The sequence below is a fragment of the Lepisosteus platostomus genome, chromosome 5, assembly GCF_059453375.1.
Source record: "Lepisosteus platostomus isolate fLepPlt1 chromosome 5, fLepPlt1.hap1, whole genome shotgun sequence".
Taxonomy (NCBI): domain Eukaryota; kingdom Metazoa; phylum Chordata; class Actinopteri; order Semionotiformes; family Lepisosteidae; genus Lepisosteus; species Lepisosteus platostomus.
The window spans coordinates 34,748,387-34,770,248 of record NC_142615.1 but is presented as its reverse complement, the minus strand read 5'-3'; the positions used below and the strand labels follow the sequence as shown (position 1 = coordinate 34,770,248).

Below are 21,862 nucleotides of genomic sequence, written 5' to 3'. Positions count from 1 at the left end.
ATGAATTCTAGCGACTGTAAGAGCTCTTTCTAAAGTCAGCCTTCATCCTGCAGCACTTTATAGTCTCTTATGTGCACATTTTTCCACAAGTTGATCTCTTAACATGTCAGTTTCCAATACTCCAAAGTCACACGATTTAGCCAGTCCTCTTAGTGCAGTCACAAAAGCATCAACAGATTCGTCCTGAGACTTCTCTGCCTAAATTTATGCCGTTCCAAAACCACATTTCTCCGCGGTGTAAAGTAAGCATTTAAGGCAGCTACAGTCTATTCATATGTACCTTTTTCTCCAGGGAGGTTGGCGAAAATCTGCTGCATGGGAGCCCCGATACAGTGCAGTAATGTAGCAGTAACAGCAGCACAACTCTGCAGCACGTCGAGTGTGCCTGCATTTAATTGTGTAAACCTGGCTCTCTCTGAACACGAGTAAAGAGTTCTTACTCAACAGAAGATTACGATGTGAGTACTGCAATATAAAGCACCTGGAGATGCCAGGGATTGAACCAGGGACCTCATACATGCGAAGCATGCGCTCTACCACTGAGCTACATCCCCGATGCGAAAGGTAATGGAACAGACTTGTCCAGATGCTCACTGATCACAATCCACCACTCACGAAGAATGCCTGCAGTTTCCCACTTTCGCGTTTCCTCTACTACAGAGTAAATGCATTGGAATGAAGAAATAAGGAAGGAAAAATAATCGCATTGAAGCTTCAAGAGACTGGGCACAAATTAATCCATGATTTTTGTATCCAGTCACACGTGCGACGGTGGTTAATTCCCAGACGGGGGAGTGCTTTTTTTCTACCTCATTACTCGACTGTCTTTCAATTCTGTTTTATTTGAAAGCTTTTTGCATCTTTTAAGTGCTCTTGATTAAACTATGCATAGAAAAACAGCACTACTGATTATTTTCATGGACCGATGCACACTTGTTCTGTACAACTCGAGTGATAAAGCCCTGTCTGCAAATATTGTAGAAGAAAATAAAAGGGTGAAACAACGCCCCAACCACAGGAATGGTAACAGGAAGGATCGTGTTCTTATTTGATAAGTCCTTTTGAGATGTCTTGTCAATGCACACAGGCGTTAGAGCTGAATAATTTACTTTTAGTGGTGTTTTTAAACAAAGATGGAACATGTTATTTCTATACCAGGAAGAAAGGAGCAGACTTTAACTTTAAGAGGCAAAAACGACACCTTATCAAAGCTAATATTAATTAAAATGACATCACAACAAAAGAGTGGAGCCTTGAGTGAATAAAATTAGTTTTCATTGGACGTCTGTGTCTCCATAACTTTGTAGGTGAGAGAGAGGATTGTGATAATTTGCAGGTGCTTCTCGGAAGTGCGTTGGTGGTACAGGCGCCTTCCAAATAATTGAGTCGGGTTTGAATCCCAGCCAGTACAAACCCAAATCTTTTCAAGATAATTTGTGGTCCGCTAACACATCTTTTGAAACACTACAACAGGTAACACCCCGTGTGAAACATCATGAACATCTGTTAAAGCCTGAGTTTTACATACTCTAACGTAAATAAACGTTAGTGTCTTCCGGTGTGTGAGCCAATTTCTCCAAAAAAATATTCGTTAGTCTGCCGGGAGGCTGTGCAAGGTGTTAAGAAATAGAATTTCTAAAAGACAGGCTCCCTAAGCTTAACATCGAGGCAGACAAAATGCTGTTTTCTCTACAGAAATGCTCTTTACATTTCAGCACTGTTGCAACTCCCTTTATAAAGGGTGTGCACACGTATACAACCAAGGCATTGAAATATTTTTTTTTAATTATTGTTCCAAAAAATGTTCCACTTGTTTTCTTTTTAATGTTGTTGATTAAAAGATTTTATTAAATGTGAAAAAAATCTGAATGTGAAAAAAGGTCAAAATGCTATTGAAAAAAATCAGTAATGTGAGGAAAGATGGATTGTGGGAGCCCCTTAACTACCCATGTCATGCTGTATTTCTCACTCATTCTACTGGGAGTGGTGCCGTCGCTTCTGGATAAAGTCTGTCAGTGGTCATTCCAGACGGGTCAGGTATGACTGCTCTTCGGAACAAGAGACACGTGACTTGCGAGGATCCCGCCAGTGTTGGCTTTCTTTCAGAGCCCGGATAGCTCAGTCGGTAGAGCATCAGACTTTTAATCTGAGGGCCCAGGGTTCAAGTCCCTGTTCGGGCGGCTGTGCCGTTTTTAATTCTATTGTGAATGTCATTCTAAATAGTCTTTTATCTTTCACTCTTCTAGCTTTACTGTGGTTATTTTAAATGTCCATTACTTGTATTTACAGTAGTGTATTTAGTGTTTCATTTCACAAACCGAAAATGTTCAAGTAGATCTTGTCACTCTACTCCACGTAATCATCTAAATTAAATCACAGTAGAGTACAGAACACGCAGTGAGGAGCTCACACAGTGAGACCTCTTGAATACGACAAGAGGAAAGGCACACTGCACATCATCACGTCCGAGTTTACAGTGACAGCAGAGGATGGAAGCGAAGTAGTTTTTTTATTACTCGCTCGCTGAACGATCTCTCAAGAAACCTCGGTTGAGATTTAATGGGTGTCTAATAATCATGTTCAAAAAGGTGACGATACGTTTTTTTAACTAGGTAGCCTTAATGGCAACACGGTGTGAGTAGATCTTAAAGCAGCAGCAGACAGAGTACCCGTAATGGCAACACAGTGCTTTGAGTTTGGCCTTTCTTATTTCTTCTGCAGAACCAGGGGTATCGGAATATACTGATCCGCATAAGAAGCGCTTTCGGGTTCTGATCATTTTTATTGAGCGCTGCTCTAAACTTTACATTTGCTCGGGCTAGTTTTCCCCATGAAAAAAAAAGCGTATCCCTAATTACATGATTTCACTTTTTTTTCTTATCAACGAGTAGAAAGAAATAAAATATATACTTCATTGTAAGTACCACAGGCAAGATGGCTGGTGGTCTTAGGTGTTGCGTTCAGGTCGCAGTTAACCCTGGAGACGTTTGTTAAAATCTCACTTCTAATAAAGAGGTCTTTCTCGTTAGAGTAGAAACGATAGAAGCCTTAAGCGGGAAAAAAAATCACAACATCTCGCATTTCACGTGTTTAATGTTAACTGTCTCAGTGGTTGCCTCGGTGATTGATGGCTCTTCTCCCTCGCAGGGTGACGGCAAACTTCTTCAGAGAGGGAGTCTCCCACGCATGGCTTTTCTTTATCAAGAGCTGAGACTGTCTTTAAAAGCTGAGAGCAGGTGAAAAAGTCTTTTGAAATGAGGAAATGACTGCTGACAGTAAACAGAGCTGACGCTCAGCTGCAGACAAGCGCTCCTCGTTAGTATAGTGCTGAGTACCCCCGCTTGTTGCGCGGGAGACTGGGGTACGTTTCTGTGACAAGGCGCTGGTTTAAATTTTTTAACAACCTGACTTCACTTAAAAAGTGTGTACTGTGTACTACGTTTCGGACTAGTTAGTGCGGTAGAATATGGAGATCATCTCCAGCTTTGAGCTCAACTGCAACAAGAAGTCATGCTAAATGTAGTATAGTGAGTAGACATCGCGAGACAACAGATCGAGAGAGTAGAAGGCAGGTATATATGGTGTAAGGGCGTGATCTGTGTAGTTAATAAAATAGTTAAAATAATATAAAAACGTCTCTACATTTAGATACACAACATTTATGGCGACGAGAGATGAGTGGTTAACGGACTCAAAGCGAGCAGAACACTGCAGATTTTAGTTCTCTTGCTGGTAGAAACGAACTTCTGAATTTTCGGACTTTTCGTTTAGCTTGCCCATTGGAAGATATGGCAGCCGCGCCGAGAAGCTTTGCTTATGCCCGTCTTTTTCCACCGCTTCTACTGAACCTCGGAGCTCCGGATTTGTATACGGAATACAAGATATGGATGGAGTCGTACAGATGTTTTTTAAATAGCCGGTGGATCTACAGAAGCTCAGGATGCCGTGAGACGTGCTACATTACTGCACTGTATCGGGGCTTCCGTGCAGCGGATTTTTGCCCTGGAGAAAAAGACTGTAGCTGCCTTAGACGCTTCCTTTACACCGTGGCATAAAAGTTAGGCAGAGAACTTAGTCTCAGGACGAATCTGTTGATGCTTTTGTGACTGCACTAAGAGAACTGGCTAAATCTTGTGACTTTGGAGTATTGGAAACTGACATGTTAAGAGATCAACTTGTGGAAAAATGTGCACATAAGAGACTATAAATTGCTGCAGGAGGAAGGGCTGACTTTAAAAAGAGCTCTTACAGTCGCTAGAATTCATGAAGCAGCTCAAGCAGAATCAAGAATGCTTTCTGACCACAGTGACAAAGTGACACTGAACGGGGCGCTCGCTCAAACTTTACAAGCAAAAGCCGAGCAGCAGGACGCAGTCATGCTAGAGATATAGAAGAACAGGGGACGGCTGACATTACATGTTACAGGTGCGGACTTATAACGCACAAAGCAGATGAATGCGGAGCGTGAACAGCAAAATGTCTACACTGCAAGAAAACAGGACATTGTGCACATGTCTGCAGAACATCACGTCCGAGTTAAAGGACAAGTATCCTTTTTATTGTTGTTGCTGCCTCCGGTTTACATCTGGCGATGTAAACCGGATTCAGAAAAAAATAATTTGAACAACCTTATTCCCATGCTTAGGCGAAGGCGCGGTGGCCAAGTGGTAAGGCGTCGGTCTTGTAAACCGAAGAGCGTGGGTTCAAACCCCACCTGTGCCTGTTTCATTTGTCACCGCTTTCCTTTAGTTTCAAAGTCTTAAAAAACTCGCAATGTAGGGATCTCAATAGTAAGAGAGCATAACTGTCGCCAGTGATTAGTATTCTTGCATATCCTGCCTTGTTTTTTAGTCGACAAAGCTTATCTCTCTTCACACCCATCTTCCGAATGATCGCCTCAGCATTGGGAAGGAACGTGTGCTTGGTACAACCCCCCACTCCATGGTCTGATCACAAACAGATCGGGTGAGCTGTCAGTCCAGGTTGGAAGTAACGTTCGAAAGCACTAAAAATCTGACTTAGGAACGAGAAGACCGTGTTTTTTATACGAGTAAACGATAAAATAATATACTGCCTGCAAGACTATGTCAAGTTCAAGTTCAAGTTTATTGTCATTATACTCATACACAGGTATATGGTATAACGAAATGCTATTTAGCTAGCTCTCGGACATAAGTAGTACAAAGAAAAAAACACAACAACAATACAATTGTATAACAAAAGAAAGACAGAGACAACAGCCGATGTGCAAAAAACAACAACAGGCAGTGTGCAAAACAATAAAAATGTAACAGGTTATGTGCAAAAACACGCATCAAAAGAATGAAATAAAGGGATAGAAATGATGGGGAGTGAGCTTTTGACATGTATGGTAGAGGTAGATTTTCAATGTGTGTTTGGGTTTTTGGTAAGAAAGAAGGCACTGTGAGGTTCAGATCACAGGTGAGAGGTGAGGAGAGAGTGAGAGAGGCTGGGAGTTTAATAGTTTGATAGTGCGGGGGTAAAAACTGTTTCTGAGTCTGGTAGTCCGGACCCGAATGCTCCGGTACCGTTTTCCATGTCATGCTAAACGCCACAAATTGTGTTCGTCCAGTCGTATCAATCGTCCTAAAGTTGTGGAAAATTGCATGTGACTGGTGCAATCAGCACACATTTTTTCAGGATAGTCGAGCAGTTTAAAACAGCAAATTCATAGCTTCGTGTCTTATAAGCTTTGTGTTTCGCTCTCCAAATAGAGGCACGGGTTCACATCCCACTCCCGACAATCAGGCGTTTTACCCTGTCTTTTTTACCTGCCTTTACACTGTTTCAGTCTTGTTGTGCTCGCTGACAATCACAGTACGAGCTTCGTAAACACGTGAATGTGATTAGCAGCAGTAAGGTATGCATTCAAATGTTTAAGGCAGATTTATAAAAGCAGCAAAAGAAAGGTGCAGCACAATGCAATTTGTGAGAATTCGCGGGTTTTTATGCTGCTTGGACTTCTCTCAAGCCTATGAAGTGACCCCCGTTTTATTTTCATTTTCAAACTTCAGAACCGAATAACAAAAAGGTTTCATGTGTGACAGCATTCCGTTGCAAATACCGTTTCCACGATTTATTCAGCGACGGGAATGAAATATTTTAGTGCTGGCTCAAATGCGAGGAATTTCAGAAAAACCTGGAAAAGCAACGCTTGCAGTAAATGACTACTTTTAAGCGTGTAGTCAGCATGAACAGAACAACGCAATGCTCTGTAAAAACAACCTGAAGCCGCAATTACTCTTTTATCTCGGGCAGTTCATTCCGATACGATGTTTCCGCAGAATAAATGAAATGCCGAACTTGCCGAGCAAGTTTAATACTTGCTTGTGAGTCCTAGATAAATTGGCTGCTGCAATTTCAGCAAGCGGAGTTCTGTTCAGCTGCCTGTAGTACACATTGCTGATTCCTTTTGTGAGGGCACGGGCAATCTTTCAACGATAAGGCTGACGTGCCTGTCGAAATTGTGTTTCCCTTTCACTGTGTTGTATTTGCCCTACTCGTACAACATCAATTGTGATGTCATCATTGCCCATTGGTTTGTGTCTTGTTTTCATTGTGTATTTTACATTACAGGAACTGAAAGTACTGAACTGAAGGTACTGAAGGTAGGAACTGAAAGTACAGACTGCTTTAATTATAAGAAAGTTTTATTTCTGCTGTTCTCTTTCCTGATGTATTGGTATTTGAAGGCCATTGGGCAGTAAGGATTTATCTTCCTGAACTCTCTATATAAGATATGGGTCCATGATCATCTTAGTTTAGATGTGCCTTTTAAAGGTGGTATTATTCTCCATTGTTCAGCCTTCAGACATACTTGGAAAGTTTTAGGCACAGACATAATCTTTCTTAATCCCCTTTTATCCTGAGGTGATGTCCCAGGTAAGCTTTCCCCCTGGGAATATTCACTGTGCTCTTCAGGCTTTTTTTCTGATTCTACACAGATTTTTTCTCCTTCAAACATGTCACCACTGTCTGTGCTGCCATGTGCAGCCCATGCATCTTCTGTATCTTCTGATGAACTTCTGAGCTCTGTGTTGCCTTCCAAACTATGTCCCTCACTTTGACTTGAAATATGGACTATAGATTGTGTACTGTCATCTGGTTGTGAATCCTTACCAATACTCACCTCCTTCTGCACCCTAAGCACTTGGATTCTTACTTTTTTTCTATCTTCATGCCAAATCACTGATAACCATTTCCTGTTGCTGCAGCAATCCTCTCCAAGGACTCTGTTTGACAGTGTTGACCACATATTGTCATGCCACCTAATTTTTTTTTCTATCTTAGAAAACTTCAGAAATTCTTTGATCTCACTCCCTACTCCACCAGCCCTTGACCACAGGTCTGGCATCCTACTCCTCTGTCCTCCTTTAACATGTGGCATTGCCAACAATCTGAAAAATAGGGAACACATCTGAATGAAGTGGAAACATAATTGAAATTCAACTCCCAATGGATGTTAATAGTGTAGGAGTGCAACAGATGTACAAGTCCATTAAATGTTTTTATTTCTGTGTTTAATTTTTGAGGGACCCTATATTTTGATATAGCATCAATCACAAAACAGCATTCTGTCAATGTCACAACCACCAGACCGGGGAGATCAACTCACAAAAGAACTAACCAGTACCAGCAGTGGGTTAATAATAACATGTGTTAATCCACCAGTACATGCTCTACTGTGCGGCAAGCAGCATTGTTTTAACCATTCAAACCCGCTTCCCGCTACTTGGTATTGAGTCTTCTCTTTGAGAGCTCTACCTCGCATTTACTCTGAATATCGCTTACTGGTTACTGAACTCCCTTTTGCCTCTGGACCTTGGACCTCACCTTCCGATTTGGATTGTTTGTTTCTCTCTGTACTTCAAGTATTTCGCTCTACCTTTCACCTAACAATCTCGCCTGACGTTCTGGATTGTTCGCCTGTCTCAATAACTACTTGCTCCTGCATCTACATAGGATCTGCATACCTTTTCACTGAGGATTTCTGACAGTCAAAGCCACATAAAAAAAAATAGAAAAGAAGTATGTGTTTCTTTAAAAAAAATACCCCCAAATTGTTTTTGTTTTATTTAAAGTCAACATATCTGGGTTGTGTTTGCAAGATTTTTAAAAATTGCAAAGTTTGTGTGGGTATGATTGTAAAAAATCAAATCATAACTGAAGAAGTCTCCATGGTCAAAACATTGCGTTTTCTTCTTCTCTTTTCAGCATGGAATAAACCTATTACTTGTTTTTTGGAGAATACCATGTGCCAATAAGATATGATCACTGTATTGACCATATACAATTTCTTGCATTAGGAATTCCTATTTTGCATACCCCAGCTTGCTCTCCTTGAGATACACATACAGGGAGAGTAGCTGGGGGTCAGAGCGCAGGGTCAGCCATTTATACGGCACCCCTGGAGCAGTTGGGGTTAAGGGCCTTGTTCAGGAGCCCAATGGAGTAGGATTCCTCTGCCGACCGTGGGATGTAAACCAGCAACCTTCCAGCCACAGGTGCAGATCCTTAGCCACAGAGCCACCGCTCTGCCAAATGTGCCAATTCTTTAGAAAGAAGTCCAAAAGAATGCAAATTTACTTTTTTAAAATAGCTGTTGTAAATAACATCAGTGGCTATTGAAGAGTACATACAAGCACAGAGACAAGTTAATAAACTTATAATGACTACTTACAGCTCTGGAAAGACCGAAGATATTGTTTCCAGTTGTTAAGGAACAAGTAATAGGTTTATTCCATGCTGAAAAAAAGAAGAGAGAAAACAATGTTTCGGTCGTGGAGCGTTCTTCAGGTGTGAGAGAGAGAAGGCAGTAGGCAAAGGTAATGTAGTGGGAGAACAAAGGCTGGGAGGGAGGAGGGGTGAGACGCGGGAGCAGGGGACAGAAAGAGAGGGCAATCAAGAGGTGTGCAGTCAGAATAGGTGTTGAGAGGTGTGAAATGAAACTTCCAATGAATGGAGAAAAACTTGTGATCCTAACTGCAGGATAAATTTGGTTTCAGTAGTCTTACTAATGTATGAGTTCAGAAAACCATCTTTGAGGACACAGACGTAGAGATTAGAGTGGTCACGGCCATCAGAGGTGAAATGAGAAACAATGGTTTTTGGAGAGATCTTTAATCTTCACAGCCCTGACATGTTCTCTGAAGCGGTCTCCAAGTCTCCTTCCTGTTTCTCCAATATAGAGAGAAACTGGGCATTTACTGCAAGTGATACAGTAAATAAGGTTGCTGGAGGTACAAGATGCCATCTGGGTGATCCAGAATTGTCCTGAGGTGCCTTGAATGAGTGTGGTGTTGGACGTGTACTTGCAGGCGATACAGCGAGCTCTGTTGCAGGGGAAAGTACCTGGTGTGGATGGTTGCTGAGAGCGGTCAAGGGAGCTGTGAACACGAAGGTTGCGCAGATTAGGTGATTGTCGATATGAGATGATGGGGCGGTCAGAAAAGAGGGCCCCAATGGAGGGATCATCTTGTAGGATGGAAAAGTTGTCGTTAACAGTCCTGGGGATAGGAAGTGTGTTAGGGAAGCACCAAAGTAATGCGGTTGTAACGGTGGGAGTTCCTGATTGGGTTGATGGTCCGAGGGGTGTTTTTGGCTCAGGCAAGGGCCTTGTCAATAACACTGCTGAGTAGGAGTACATTTTGAGTGTTTGGTTCTGGAATTCGATGTCGTCGCTGCATATTTGTTGTAGCCGAAGGAACTGTGAAAAAGGGAGAGAATTTTTAGTATGTTTGGGGTGAAATGAGCTATACAAGAGATAGCTGTGTGAATCCGTGGGTTTGTAATAAACAGAAGTGGAGAGTCTGGGGTAGTTGATGGAGAAGTTGATGTCGAGAAACGGAAGAGTAGTGGAAGATATGTTAACTATATATTTGAGGTACAGGTGGAAGTTGGTGAAATGGTGCAGGAAGCACTTAAGCTGATCGTTGGAGTATGTGGCGGCACTGACGAAGTCATCAATATATCGCTTGTAGAGGTCAGGGACATAGCCAGTGTAGGAAGCGAATAAGCATTCTTCTACCCAGCCAACAAAGATATTGGCATAGCTGGGTCCCATTCTGGTGCCCATGGCAACTCCACTCACCTGTTGGTAAAAAAGATTATTGAAGGAGAATGTGTTCAGTGTGAGAACCAGTGTTTCTGGTTGTTGTCCTTTAATTGATCTAATTTAATTGCACTAATTTCCCCCCCCCTCCCACTCATCAGCTTTTGGATGAGAGATTCTGACCACTGTATAAGATCAGAAGCAGTAGAAGAAACGGGCTTCTTTTCTGCTTATTTAACACACTCCTAATGCTACCAACACATTATGAGTACAACGGAAAGGTTGCACCAAATGGGATCAAGCAATTTAAAACATATGTTCATGGTACAGGAAAATTGTTATGGAGATGAATGGTATTCATGAAACAAATAATATTGCAAAAAACTTTGCCAAATGTCACAACCCATTTAACATTCATCAGACAGGTTGAATCAGTTGGATATCTCTTAGGTTCAAAATGCACTCAACGGCTGTATAATGCAAGCTCAAGAGTCAAAAGAACAGTAGTGAACTACAGTTCTTACAATAATAAACAGCCATTTGATCTTGTGAACGATCTATCATACACCCTTGAAATGATGTTAAAGATTTGGAAGTTTGCTCAGCTTGTAGTCTTTCTAACTCCATGAGACACACAGACAGGGAGAGAAGCTGGGGGTCAGAGTGGGTCAGCCACTGTGCTCTTGTGCCAAACAGGTCATACAAAGACCGCCATTCCTTATATCTTTCCCTGAACCTGTGCGTCACTTCCTCACCTTCCAGAAGCAAAATATCGAGCTTCCACACACCCTTCCCCACAGTAACAGCTGTTGGAACAGAAATTGTACATGACAGCAGACAATGGTCAGAGAAAAAAAAACAGGGGTTAGGCCTGCGGTCGTGCAAGTAAAATCACGTATCAAACAAAATGCGTGAGGCTTGGGTCCCATTAGACTAGTGCCATGTGAAACCTGCCCTCCCCTGACTATGAAGTTTGAAGCCATCTTTCAGTTTAAAATCTTTACATAATGTTTGCAATAATATTGATGATTTATCAAATTGGACCCGTCTCTCGCCCCTCATTCTGCCTTCTCTTTCTAAAAGAGAATTAAAATCCCATCCCAATCAATATACTCAGTTCCTGAATTAGGACATATCTGTCATGTGAGCAACTCAGACAATATATATTTAAGAGTTTAAATTAGACATTCATGAAACCCAGATACACCACCAGTGCTCTCCCTGGTTTCACTACAACGTGCTGACATACCTCTACCATCTTATTTTTAATTAGAACAGCTATACCATCAGATTTATTTTCTTTGGACCCACTCCAGATTGATGGGCCCAATGTCCCCAGTTCTTCCATATCCTTATGGCAGTTTTTAAAGGGTAACCCACACTCCTGTAACAACACAATATCAGCATTTACCTTCCTCACAAATGATAGTATATTCCTTGCCCTTAACTTGGAGCGAATGCTTCTCACATTTATGGACACAATATTAAGAGCCATACTTAAGTAGGACCAGGGGAGACTTAAAGCTCTGGCTACAATCATTCAGTAGGTGACACCTACTATACAGGCCTCACCCCCCTTTTGCTTTAATTGTCTCCTCCTCCACCACCCCCACAATCCATAGGATATATCTCCACCTGCCTTCCTTGAGTCTCTGGTTCTAAAGCTTGGTCAGTAAGATCACATATATTAGAGACATCTAAACCCATGGGAGAACCTACCTGAGGACTCGGAAAATGATCTTCCCTCACTCTTCTACTCGGAGTTCAATCATTTTCTAAATCCAATGTCTCTTTTAGACTGCACCCTCTGTTCTGTACATTTCATTTGAGCACTTTCAGTCTCCACAGGTGGCAGGCTATTGGAAGAGCATTGGTCTTCCCAGTTTTGTTCTATTTGCAAAGGAATTTGGACAGTCTTTAAACACATGACCTTCACACTCACAGAGATTACATTTCCTCACGCTTGTACATTCAGTATATGCATGTCCAATTTCCTTGCACTTACCACACACCACCTTTGTACAGGCATCCACAAAGTGACCCAGCTCCCCACATCTCCTGCATGGTTTTGGCTGCCCTTGGTAGAACACAAGGCCTCTATTTTCACCTAATTCAATCAAAGAAGGAATGTGTTTAAATCCACCATAACCATTTTTTGTCTTCATGCAATGAAACAGGTACTCTCCATGCACAGTTCCAGATGCCATCATCATCCAAGACTTTCTGAAGCTCACCTTTCACTAAACAATACTTAGACAACCATGTCACAACATCTTCCTTCATCACCATCTCATTAAACATGCAAACAATCACAGTTCTATTAATTAATAATAATTGCTTACACTTATATAGCACTTTTCTGGACACTCAAAGCGCTTTACAGGTAATGGGGACTCCCCTCCACCACCACCAACAATGTGCAGCATCCACCTGGATGATGCGACGGCAGCCATAGTGCACCAGAACGCTCACCACACATCAGCTATCAGTGGGGAGGAGAGCAGAGTAATGTAGCCAATTCATAGAGGGGGATTATTAGGAGGCCATGATTGGTAAGGGCCAATGGTAAATTTGGTCAGGATGCTGGGGTTACACCCCTACTCTTTTCGAGAAACGCCCTGGGATTTTTAATGACCACAGAGAGTCAGGACCTCGGTTTTACATCTCATCCGAAGGACGGCACCTGTTTACAGTATAGTGTCCCCGTCACTATACTGGGGCATTAGGACCCACACAGACCACAGGTTGAGGGCCCCCTGCTGGCCCCACTAACACCTCTTCCAGCAGCAACCTTGGTTTTTCCCAGGAGGTCTCCCATCCAGGTACTGACCAGGCTCACACCACATTAGAAAGATCCATCAGCTTCTGCCATTCAAACATTCTAATCAGGCCCACATCTTTTTTTCTCCTCTATTTTCATCCAAAATTCTTCCAGTAACTTCACCAATTGAAACTAATTTCAAAACCAATTCCCTTCAGCAAAGTGATTAAGCATTTGACATCTAATGCCTTAATCCTTTCTGTAACACCTTCCTTGAAAAGCCCAACCGTGAAATATCACCCAAGTGAGCCGAACCCTCACCACCCTTATACACCAAACTTGAGCAAAAGTAACGGCGGATGCCGACTTTACAGGTCGCCATGGCCGTTACAAATGTATCAAAAGCAAACTAAACCTAAACCGAAACCTCTGCTGTGCACCAAACCCCCCAAAACCCTATTCCCTTAATCTTACACTTATACAAAAACTCCACTCCCGACTTCTGGGTTTAACCCTTTACATCTCCAACACTGGTTAGAGACTCAGTGTGTCCCAGGCTCAGCAGTTATATAGGACAGGACTCGGCGAGCTGCAGGTGAAACTCGTTGTTCTGCGCTCCCCGTGCGGAATGCGCGTCTCCTCCCTCCAGACTCATCAAACCGCCTTCATCAAAACTCCCTTTACTGTCTTCATACAGTACATCCCTCTTAAATCCCAGAAACACAGAAACTCCGGGGCGTTTCTGTGAGTCAGTACTGGGTTTCTCTGTTCGAGGTTACAAGCTGAAACAATAAAAGCGCTGAAAGCAGGAAGTTATTTCTGCTCGTAGGCATAAACATATAAAAATAAATTTTCTGATTCTTAAAACCCAATAAAATCCATGTAAGTCTCCTTTTCGTCCCCAATGCACATAACTGAATATAAACCAGTCAAGTTCAGGTACTTTTCTAATGTATATGAATACACTAGTTCTGGCGCAGCTGTTACAACAAAGATACTTAAGAACTTTTTTTTCATACGAGCTCTTGCCGTTTTTAAATTGAATATTTTTTTCATTTAGCTAAATCACACGAAACACCAGCAACACTCATCATAAGCATCTGACCAATCACATTCCTGAATTTTAAACCCATTTAGTATTTATTTTTAACTTGTCTTATTTTTTTTTAATTTTACACACCTGTTTTAAGTATTCTTGCTATTTTTAGCATATTGTAAGTGGATTTTTTCAAACATTTTATTTTTTAAATCATATCAACCCATTGTAACTTCTCATTGATAATTCCTGAGCTTTATAACTGTGTATTATTTCTTTTTACCTTGTTTTATTTTTTTTTTTGTATTTTACAGAGCTTTTTAATATATTGTGAGCATTTTAGTGTCATTTTAAAATAGCACTATCAATGCTCCTGACTTTTAAACCTGTATTTATTCTGACATTATTCTCTCCACCTGCAGATGAGGGAGGTATTTGATTTTAAATTTGTTGATTTTGGGGGAAAATGTACATTCATTTCCTTGTATTTATCACCAGTGGGAAACTTTTTTTGGATGAATTGTATTTTTGGATGAATTGCAATCTTTACTTCAAGGCCTTCAGACTGATATAGAAATGCCGTTAGATTTAAATGACACATTTGACAAATCAGACAGGAACAGCATAACATCTAAAATGGCAGAACCCTCTAAAGTACTGAAAAATTTCAGGCACATTCATAATAAATAAAATGTATTTAATTTGAAGCATAAAATTTGCTTTTATTTTTTACCTCACCTCACCTAATGCTATTGCATTAATGAGGCTGAAGTTGGCTTCTTATTCTCCAGCTTCTTCGCCTTTTTTGTTCCATCTTAAATGCTGCTGTTGTGATGTTATGCCGCCTTTCGCCTTTAGATGGCTCTCTACAGTCATTTTTAAAAATACTTATCCGGATGTATTACTGTACATATCCTCAGTAAAGGGGAATATGTAAGTAGAGACTGTCCAAATTGCATTTTTGTATGAAACACATTTCAGAAACACAACTCACAATAAAACAATCTGGCATGTTATACAACGAGTAAATAAGACAAAGGCAAAACATAAGTTCACTGGCACTTTCTGGATATTTTCCACGACCTTGCCTTCTGATCATAAAAAGTCTCAAACATTTTGCAAGAAATTTTAATGTAGCAGTTTTAAATGGGACATTTAGAACATGGCATATGAGAATATATGGTTAACTGAGGATGAGCAGGTCGTGATCGCACTTTCTGCTTATTGCTGTGAACCTACCTCCTGGTTATAAAAATGTCTAAAAATTCTGACACAGATGTGTGAGAGACAATGGAAAAGACTATCAAAATCCTGAACTTCAGGACATTTTGCTGTACCGTTTTTAAATATGACCCTCTGAACATGGCATAAGAGAATACATTGTCAAATGGTAAATGCAATGTTTGCTATATTGCTAGGGCCCTCCCTCCTGATTTTAAAATCGTCTCATATTTCTAACATCAAGCTGTGTGAGACACAATTTAACAGACTGTCACAATCCTAAACTTCAGGACATTTTACTGTACCATTTTAAAAATATGACCCTCTGAACATGGCATGTGAGAAAATGGCATGTGAGAATGCATTGGGAAAAGGTGAATGCAATTTCTGCTGATTACAAAATCATCTCTCAATTCTGACACTGAGGTGTGAGACACAATGTAACAGGCACTCATAATCGTGAAGTACAAAAGATTTTACTGTTACGTTTTTTTTTAATAATGACCCTCTGAACACAGCATGTGGGGATTTATAGTTAACAAAATAGCACACATTCTGCCAATTTGCTTTGTCCCTCCTTCCTCGTTACCAAAACATCTTAGTATACCGACACTAAGGTAAATATCGGAGTCAACCGATACTGGTCAGGTTCTGCTGCTGCTGAGCCCTCACCCTTCACCATAGGGTCCAGTTCCCCAAGCCTGCTGACCATATATGTCCATCCCTTCTCGTCAAAACTCGTATTTTCACAGGGTAACCTTCAGAAATCGCAGTATAGAATGAAAAAAAAACTCCAATAGATCTCGGCCAATAGATCTGTTGGTGATTTTCCTTTAAAAACAAATGAATGTCAGGAAATTTTACGGAGTGTATCACTTTCACCGAGACCGAGAAGTCTCCACGACTAGTCTTGTACCGCAATGAAATACAGAGCCCGTAGGGGGCAGTAGGCTCGCAAATATAGCTCACTGTGTATATAATGAAGAAGCAGAGATTAGTTCCTCATCTGGATGTTGCAGAGCCTTACGCTACTCGTACCAGCAGCTGGGGTTTGATCCCTGCACGGGCGATTAGTTGAAAGACCATTTAGCCAGCTGGCTTTTTTTTTATCTCACTAAATTGAGATCTTGAAACCAAAATAGTTAGAAATATGGAACACAACCATTGTTCCCCAAGAAGGAAAGCTGTTTTGTACTGACGTCACTCCTTTTTATTTAACCCAGATTGTGAAGACAACTCCGCCCTATCAAAGAAAAATGTTACTCAAAAGTTGGAAAGCACACTCTGAACCCATCTGTATATTTGATTCCCGCGATCCGTTCAAAGCTGCTTAGTGTTTCGCAAGCAAATCATTTCAGGGAAGAAACTCAGTTTAGTGAACTACTTTTGTATTTTCACTCATTGAATTTGATATTTGTACTCTCTTTGCATTCTCAGCAATAATATTTCAAAATTACAGTTCGGATTTATTGGAAAACTTCACAAGCATTATTAGGTTAGGACTTTAAAATTGGATTTTAATATCTTGGTATATTTACGTTCATTTTAATATAGATATAACCATAAATGTTGTTAAGCATATTGTACTTTTGTCGTACTTTTTAAAACATTTTAGCTGAGGACGCAGGGCGACTATTATACCTTGTGATACATGCAAGACATCTGTAAACGAAGATGTAACTACAATAAAATTGGCAATTCACAGAAAAACACAATTTGTATAATATTATTCCTTGATATCGATGATCAGTTGAAGGATTTGAAGAAATTATCAAAGAAACAGCAGCAAAAGCAGATGATTGGTTTTGAACCCATCTTTCCACCTCAATAATCCATTTGTCCTCAAAAAAAAAAAAGACAGGAATGTTTTGAGTCTCATAATTATCCTCTTCTCGATCCAAAAGAAACGTATACCTTTGATTGGTTCTGTAGTATTTTGGATTTTCTTTCGAAGATCTCATGAAGTATTGCCAGGATCTATATTTAGCATTCAGTAGCGATAACACTGCTGATATTGATTCAATATCTATGATGTATTGACAGCTTTATCTGAAGTGAGGAGTCCTTGAACGCCGCTAATGAAGCGTTGGGATTCATACCAAGAAATGCTCTTTGTTTTTCCACCCAAAATACTGCTATTGCATTACACATTATATGAACATTACCAGTATTGGTAGCTTCTGGGTGCGATTTTCCAAAACTGAAACTAATTACAAAATTATTTAAGATGAACCTTGTCCAAAAATTGTAAATCATGACTAATATTAATATCAACCGAAATTACTACAGAAAAAAAGATTTAACCAAACTATTCATAAGGCTATGCAAGCCTAAAAAGTAGAACAATTAATTTCATATAACTTTTGTTTTTTAGAAATGGGCTCACACACCTCAAGACACTACCGTTTCTCTCCGTTAGAGTATGTGAATAACAGTTCAACCCAAAATGTTTGTAATTGTGATTTTGTTAAAATGCAATAAATCATCTATCAGCAGTAAGAAATTATATAGAAAGTAAGAAATTATTTTATTTTTTACTTTAATATTTTATTTCATAAACTGTAAGACGTGAAGAGAGTTTACAGTTCGTATCTTTCGCTTTGTCTTTTAACTTAAGCGTTCAGGATCCAAGCCCGTGTGTGGACTGTTGTGTTTCTTGAATCTCTTGTAATCATCAAAAGTCGTTGTTTAGTCCTTCAGTTTTTTCTCGAGTTGTATCATGGATATTTTATACGATCCATACTTTTCATGCTCTTTTGAATTTTCCTTCACTTATAGAAAAAGTTCAAGGTGTTCTTGTCGCTGTGCTCCACATCTATTGACTCTTAAATAGCACAGCCCTATCCCCATGTACCGCCTGTCTAATGGTGCCATTTTGAAAAAATCGTAAAAAATAAATAAAGGGGCCACAGCCACAGCAAGGTTGTCTAAGGTTAAGGGGGCTGTCTGTTGTGTAAAACACTTGGTTTCAGCAGTGTGGCTTTTGTACTTGAAATGCTATTGAGTGATGAAGAAGACCCACCTATCCCAGTGTATTACCTGTAGTGTTATCTTCAAAAAATCATAAAACAATAAAGAAAGGGGCCACAGCCACAGCAAGGTTGTCTAAGGTTAGGGGGGCTGCCTGGTGTATAAAACACTTGGTTTCAAGTGTGGCTGTTGTGCCTGAAATGCTATTGAGCCACGAAGAAGACCCACCTATCCCAGTGTATAACCTGTAGTGTTATCTTTGAAAATCATTTAAAAAATAAAGAAAGGTTCCACAGCCCAAAACAAAGCTGGGAAAAGTCAGAGGACCTGCTTAGTGTGCAAAACACTTACTTGCAGCATTGTGGGTGCTGTGGTTTAAATGCTATTGGTTTGTGAACAGAATACCCCTATCCCAGTGCATTGTGCCACATTAAATAAAAGCACGAGAAAAATTGATTCAGAACACAAAGCTGTGTCAGTGTTCTGTGTAAAAAGTTGGTTTGAACATCATGGGAGCTGTTTTTAATAAGCCGCTTAGTAAAGAATATTTTAATCTTCCTGCTGTCAGTAGTATTGTGAATATAGTTGACCCTTACCTGAATGAAAACAGGACGTAAAGTAAAGGTTTCAGAAATCAAACAAAGCTTTATTCCCGTGCTTACAGTCTGGGTAATTGGAGACTGCACTGTTCTGCTTCCTAAGGTCATATACGGGTTTTTCGCATGAAGCCGTATTGAACAGTATTTCTCGCATTGTGAACATGTGCACACAGCGGTCCCCCGGGTTCCAGTTAGTGCGTAATTACGCATAGATGAAAAACCGGAGGTTTAAAAAACGAAATTAGGTCACTGAAATTTTGATGTAGAGACTGTGGACATTTCCACAAGTTGTGGTCTTAAAATGCATTTGGTTTGAAGGAGTTATGTGCTTCCATTGTGAAGATATGGACAAAACAATATTCGAGCGTGGTAAAACAAATGTCATAAAAACGACAAAGTGAAGGCTGAGAAAGCATTCACAATGTATTTTATACACAAAGCAAGTGTTTTTGTAACTCTAAGGGATTTCTCGAAAACGCTACTGGCGTGCCAAAATCGTTTTAGAACTTCAAGCTAACTTTACCCCGGTCTTAGCGAAAGGACTGCCTTTCGCTTCTCTGTGTTTTCATTCACAGAGCCGTGCACCTTTTCATTGCTCTCGCTTTCAGAGCCTCTGCACGGCACATGACTCGACATCAGGACACGCATTAAAGTGAAAGCAGGAAGCGCTGCAACATGCACTGTGCAGATCCCGCCACACTAAGAGGTGAGTGGGTCTGTTCGATCACAGCGCTAGGCGAATCCCCAAACAGTGTGCGTGGCGACAAAAAAAAGCCACCCTGTTTTGAACCGGGGACCTTTCACGTGTGAGGCAAACGTGATAACCACTACACTATGGAAACGGTGAGAAGCTGTGCCCAGTGGCCCAGTGCTGAGCTTCGCCAATGCTATTCAGGGGCCAATGCTCTTCGATGTGAATTGAATGCTATTCAACTCGCCAATGCTATTCAGGGGCGGAAAAGGGTGGAGCCGTGTGTGTCTCGGTAATTCGCCGTGATCATATAGTGGTCAGTATTTTGCGTTGTGGCCGCAACAACCCCGTTTTGAATCAGGTCACGGCAGAATAGGGGCATCTGCTTTTACTACATGCACGAATGAAGGCAAAAAAAAGCCAATCGATGTGAACGAACGGCGCTTTACAGAGGAGTACTGCCTGACTGGATCGTTGATGAACGACAGAGGCCACTCCGACCTCTTCTCGGTTTCCTTCAATGACTTACTAAGGATCTTCTTCACATTCGCCCATGCAGGGGAAGCCAGTTACACCAAAGCAAATGGAGGAAAGTGCAATTCAAGCAGAGACCAGGAGGGACCTGTTTACACCGAGAGTGGTCGGAGTATGGAACAATGCGCCCAGCCCTGTTGCTGGAGTCGATTCTTGAGATCTTGGGCTCACTAAGAGGCCCCCGCTGGATGCTAATCTTTCTGTTGTTCTTGCAGGTGTTGTGCTGCTTTTGAGCCAACAGAACTCATCCTGGTCTGTCGGCACAGCCCAATTGCAAATGATCGGCTCCGCGTACAGAAGGAACGTGCGTTTGGTGCATGAAGGCACCGGAAACACATCAGGAACAAATAACCGGTGGTTCAAGACCTCTGTTAAGTGCAAGAGCGTGCAAGAAGAGGCTATTTTCACCCGGTCTCAAACCGGGGACCTTTCGCGTGTTAGACAAACGTGATAACGGCTACACTACGGAAACCTGCAGGGACCGCTGCTGGTGTTTCGCTTGCGTTTCAGGCTGAGAAAGGGAAGCGTCACTTTAGGCAGGGGGCGCTGGAGAGAGGAACAAAGGGCGCGAAGAAACAAAATGTCGAAACCCGGGAGCCAGGTGCTCACCTTTACCCTCTGCGACTTCTGACAGGTGCTCCTCCGTTGCGGAGAGAATGTCCTTCAGTTGTCGAGCATTGAAGGGCCACACCTCTTTCCCAACCTCAGTCTGCACTGAGTGCTTCTCCAGCACTTTCTCGTCCAATTTATCAGCTTAGCAAGTGAAAAGTATATCCAAGTGAAAACAGTGCTGATAATACTCTCACGAATTGTTAGAAGACGTGCTTTTGATCATTGATTGCTTAACAATCACATTCATTCAACTTGAGCCATCAAGCTCGTAGTTTTCCTTCAAATCTTGAAAGCTGTGGGAGTGGGAGGTTGCTGTTTTGAGACGGAGGCACTGGGATGGTGGGCCGAGATCTATTCTTCTTAAGGAATTCTTCATCGTGAAAGATCGGTCCACAGGTCATCTAAAGAATTTACAAATTTTTTGGACTCAGGGAATCGCGTGCTACCTGAAGGAAGTGAAGTGCTGAAACACATGACATGCCCCCTTGATCTCACATGCACAATTCTGCTGCAACCAGGCAGTGGGGATTCAGCAGAATTTGCTACGCCACCTGCAAATACATATCCAGCTGCACACATATACATGGCCCCTCTGTCCTTTTCAGGATCTCAAAAAAAAGCGTAGCGTGGTATTACTGCAACCAGATTGACCGGATCTCCCTCAGAATGTGACCCACCACATTCATTGCTGAAGCAGGACGGAGGCTAACGGACATGCCAGAACAGTTAGGTTCAGCGATCTCTCCAAAACATTGTGGTTGCAGTGGAAGAAATATGGTTTAAATTGTACCTTGGTATTTCAAACTCTCTCTAGAATGTTATCCATTTCTATTTTATTTTGACAGGAACTGTTAAAAGGCTAATGACACTAGATGAAAAGAGAAAAAAGAAAACACGTTTCTGCCGTGGAGCCTTCTTCAGGTGTGAGGGCTCCACGGCTGAAATGTTGTGTTTTCTTTCTTCTCTTTTAAGCATGGTATAGACCTATTACTTGTTCCTTTGCAACCTACACATGCTGACGCAGCTCCCCACCTGAACTGCTAATGATACTAGATGCCTGGTAGTTTGTGGTACTTGGTTATTGTCTTATGTTTGCTCAAACTGCATATGTGTGATTGCATATTTTTGTGTATTTTCATATGTCAGTATTTAATTCACTGACATTCCTGTATGCTTGGAAGGAAGGCAGATTGGATTTGACACAGGACGCCTGCTCATATACGTTGATCTTTGTTGGGCTAGAAAAACAATGATAAAAAGTGCATGTAAAAACATTTCTCCAACATTTCCCTTCTCTTGGCCATGGTTGCACTGCCCTTTCTTTCCGTCTTTTGTCCTTCTACAAAGATTCCAGGGCTCTTTATCC

At 41.3% G+C, this 21,862-nt stretch overlaps 3 non-coding genes across 3 annotated transcripts; 2 read left to right on the top strand and 1 right to left on the bottom strand.

The window, feature by feature from the left end:
* Positions 1-482: 482 nt before the first annotated feature.
* Positions 483-554, bottom strand: trnaa-cgc (transfer RNA alanine (anticodon CGC)). The gene has a single exon. It is a non-coding gene; the product is annotated as a tRNA-Ala (tRNA).
* Positions 555-2,107: 1,553 nt separating this feature from the next.
* trnak-uuu (transfer RNA lysine (anticodon UUU)) lies at positions 2,108-2,180 on the top strand. The gene has a single exon. It is a non-coding gene; the product is annotated as a tRNA-Lys (tRNA).
* Positions 2,181-4,650: 2,470 nt separating this feature from the next.
* Positions 4,651-4,722, top strand: trnat-ugu (transfer RNA threonine (anticodon UGU)). Its single transcript has one exon. It is a non-coding gene; the product is annotated as a tRNA-Thr (tRNA).
* Positions 4,723-21,862: the final 17,140 nt, after the last annotated feature.